This window comes from Triticum aestivum, unplaced genomic scaffold, assembly GCF_018294505.1.
Source record: "Triticum aestivum cultivar Chinese Spring unplaced genomic scaffold, IWGSC CS RefSeq v2.1 scaffold134907, whole genome shotgun sequence".
Lineage (NCBI taxonomy): Eukaryota > Viridiplantae > Streptophyta > Magnoliopsida > Poales > Poaceae > Triticum > Triticum aestivum.
In genome coordinates this window covers 1-4,231 of record NW_025238493.1, presented here as the reverse complement: position 1 = coordinate 4,231, position 4,231 = coordinate 1, and the positions used below count along the sequence as shown (strand labels likewise).

The 4,231-nt window shown below is 42.5% G+C and overlaps 1 pseudogene; it reads right to left on the bottom strand.

The window, feature by feature from the left end:
- Positions 1–27: 27 nt before the first annotated feature.
- On the bottom strand, positions 28–4,225 carry LOC123176647 (disease resistance protein RGA2-like; annotated as a pseudogene).
- Positions 4,226–4,231: the final 6 nt, after the last annotated feature.

The window sequence follows — 4,231 nt, the reverse complement described above, 5'->3', positions numbered from 1 at the left end:
TACATGCATGATGTCCGACTGAAATATGTAAAAGATCAGTCAGTTACAGCGAGGCACTTACAGTTCCATCACTAGTCAGGCAAGTTTCACATGATGTAAACAGTTGAGCAGCAAGTGAATCACTAGTATTAGGCATTAATCAACATCCTGATTCACTGCAGACTTGATCAGAACAAATTGCTTTACCTGTATTCGGCAGTGAGGGGAACAGTAAAAAAGAAATCACAGAACACGGAAAACTGTATGTCCCTACTCAGTATAGGAGATTGGAAAGATCGAACACTGAAAACTGTTGTAGTTCAAAAATAGTAAATATGTAATATTCTATAGCTCAAAACTGAAAACATATTGAATAGGTTGCAATCATGCATCTTGACGCCTTTCTGAAATTTCAAAATTGCACATCCCTGCAATGCATTACCTTTGGACTGCTACTACCCCTATGATCTGAATTGGCTCCAGGGGTGCAGTGCTATGGTATGCAGGCTATTCCTGCGATCCGTTGATCTCTAAAACTGGACTCTCCAGGTACACCGTCAGTCTTCATGAGTTTTGGACAAAATGTAAACACAAGTGGCTACACAGCCTACCAAACAAACACTAGAACACCTAAACAGCAAGCAAACAGAAATTAGCAATGCAGGAACACCTGGTATTGATAGCAACACAGTAGTGTATGAAAAAAATTGATCACCTTAACATCAGTAGCTTGACCTGAAATAGGGAAGTAGACTACAAAATATGAAGAAAATGCAAAATATGAATAAGCCCACAAAATTGAACGAACACCTGCACACAGAGAACCAAAACAAATGGTGATCACAGGTTTCGTTGGTAATTACATCAAGGAAGAAAAGAAGAGAGACTTGCAGAAGGAATTGGTTGTTAATAATGTCGATTTTACCGAACTGTGGAAAGACAAGGGGCATTGAGAAGCAAATCTTAAATACCGTCACTACCGTTGAGAAGAAAACGGAAAATTGGTATGGCTGCAGTAAAAGTGATTTTTTTTTGCCGATATTGATGTGGACACCCCCTAACTAAAGTTCTTGCACCTAATATGCAAGTAAAGGCTCTGCCTGAAATTGGAACTAAGAGGGAGCCCTGTTATAGTTCAGTTCAGAAATATGTTGTTCCTGCTTTGCATCAAAGGAAGGTGCTGAGAAGCCTCAATCACAAAGGTAGTACAGCAGGAGTAAGGTTCCAGTTTAGATGTACTTACCAGATTTAAGCCACAGGAAGGAGCAAATGTGTTTGTATGGGAAGGGAAGAGCTCTACAAGGCTAGAAGAATGTACAAGAAAACTCCAAGGCAGAGTCCTGCATGGTGGATGGGAACAAACACAAGATTATTAAGCAGGATTGCAGGAAAAGGGCAAAGAGGAAAAACAAAAGAAAATATGTTTGTGTTACCTTGGATCAGTCGTATATATTGATTTCTGGGATGGTTCCCACTAACCCCCTGCAGTACTGTTTCAGCTCCTCACTGCAGCTGAAGATATCTAGCATTTTCAGCGAATCTGGGAGGGCATCATTGGGCAATGACAAGACGGCTGGACAAGAGTAGACTGATAATTTCTTGAGGCTGGTAAGGTTACGCAGCCCTGCAGGGAGTTGCTGAAGATCGTTGAAAGACCAAAACTCTAGTTCCTGGAGGGAGGAGAGGAGTTGAAGGGCGTCCTCTTGCTCCTTGTTGAACCGCTCCATCCCTTTGGACCCTCCCCCCGAAAGTACCAGATTGGTGAGGGAGGAAGAGAGCAAACTACAGACGGGTGCAGCAAGAAGTCCTGATATGTCATCTGTCGCAAGCTCACGCAGTGTGGATGAAACAAGCTGTGTCTGCTGCTCTTCACTTCCCTCGGCATCCTCCAAAGCCCGTCTGGGATTGGGATCCCAATCAGCAAAGAATCCAGGGCTGCCAATGACTCTTAGTTCAGGGAGGAAGGGAAAATGTGACAGGAAAAGGAGAAGGTGGATAGAAACTTTGGGGACCACTGTATTGTTAATCTCTGGAGGGATTGCAAGGCTTGTAGCCATCCTTCTCCAGGAACAAGAGTTGGCGGGTCCACCAGGACCAGCTCTGGGCATTTAAAGATCACCAACTCCCGTAGTGAGTCACGGAGATGAGCGGGGAAGAGCAGCACCCCATCATCCTCTTCCTCTGCTGCTGCTGTTATCTCTGATGCTTCTAACGTTGTTTGTTGCACATCCACCCCCGCTACCAGCTTTTTTATGTTTTTACACTTCCGTATTTCCAATTTGGAGAGCTTTGGGAGGTGGGGAAGGAGCTCTGTCAGTTCCTCGCCAGTATTACCAGTTAAGCCATCGATCTTGATACACTCAACATGGAGCTGCCATTCCACATCACTCTGACCTCTTCCTAGTGGTCCAACTAGACCAACTGAATTTTCTACAATCAATGTCCTCAGCGAGGTTAGCATCAGAAGGTGCTTCAACTCCAGAGGTGGGCACCTCTCAAGTGTCAGCTTCTCAAGACTTGTTTCTTTATCAAAAACCAGCACTTGGTCTAAGCTATGCAGATCACCCTCTCCAATAATTTTCAATTCAACTCCATCGGATGATTTTGAGTGCACAAACTCCTTTAGCATCTTTACATATTTCATCTTCATAGAACGCAGGCTTTTGATCCAGGATATGGGGATCACTGGCAAGAATTCAAGACAGTGATGTACCTCAAGCTCTTGTAGCTTGGGGAACCAATCTGGGGAAACAATGTGGTTTGAGAAAGGCAACCCCAATAGTTTCGGGCACTCTCTAATAACCAGAACTTGCAAAAGAGGGAACATATGAGCATCCGGTGGCAACAATTCTCCACTAATGGAAGACTCTTGTTCACCTGTGTAAACCCAATTTTCAAAACTTCCTAGGCCAATGAGTTTAAGCTTTGTTAGCACGCAAAAGCTTTTCTCTATGATAAACTCCTTCAGTCTGTCAATATGCTCAAACCTTAATTCACGAAGATCCCATGCCTTCCCTAAAGAAGGGAAAAGTTCCCAAGAAACACCATCCAGATAAAGAGATTGTAGACCTTCAACTGCGAACTCATCACCCAGCCATGTTGGACAAGAAGGACCTATGTGCCCTCTAATGCACAACACTTGAAGATCTCCATGTGGTTGAAGGCCCTCAAGAACCGTTGCTTCCACACCAGGCTCAACACTAGATCGCTTACTATCCCAGTCCAATGTTAACCTCCTCAAGTAATTTTTCTCCATCAGTTTTGCTTGAGTTGCTTCTTCTGTTGTATCTATCTTCTCAAGGTTGTAGATGCCAAGCTCCCTTAGCTTGGTCAAGTGCTCTAGTTGCTTTGTTTCAAACCCTTCACTTCTTTTATTGACTTGAAATACCTTCAACTCTTCTAAGAGTTTAAGTTTCCCGACATTAGAAATATCAGAATGAAGCTGATCATCACTAGGAACATAAAAATGGCACAATTTAGCAAGGTTGCTCATGTCTTTGGGCAAATCACAGCTGCCATCCCACAAATCAAGATATAGAATCCTTAAATGATAAAATTTAGAGATGCTAAGTGGTAAATGCATCTGGCTCTCATCTGTCCCTAGACATAGGTATCGTAGGTGGAGAAGTCCCGAAAAGTTATGTAACATGAACTCCATGGGACAAAGCATTTTGGGCAAATGAAGAACACGAAGAGTGTTCGGTTCCCCCAAAAAATCACCAAATATCTTGACAAAACCTTCATCCATTTCTCCAAATAACATTAATGTTTGCAAATCTTCAACCTTAAATCTTGTCTTTAGTTCTTCCAATTCACTCTTCAATTTTTTACCAGACACTGCATCATATATACCTAAACCATATGTGCTTATTGACAAGTGACGGGTGGTTGGCTGAATCTCTACTGATCCAACACCAGGGAGACTTAAACTAAGACAATCATGAGATGCAACCTTCAATGCCAAATCATGCAGCAGGTCATGCATAACATAACGCAGACCATACATAGTTTTCTCTTCTCTGAAAAATCCATGGGTGACTAACTCATTTAAATTGCTCAGACCTATGTCTTCAAATGTTTGGTCTTGCCCATTGGGTATCAAAATATCTAGTCCGATCCATAGACTGATCAGTTCGTCACTTCTGAAATTGTAATCTTCAGGAAACAATCCAGAATAGGCAAAACATTGTTGCAGATGGAAAGGAAGATAGTCATAGCTAAGTTTCAAGGCAGGCATAATTTCATTGTCATC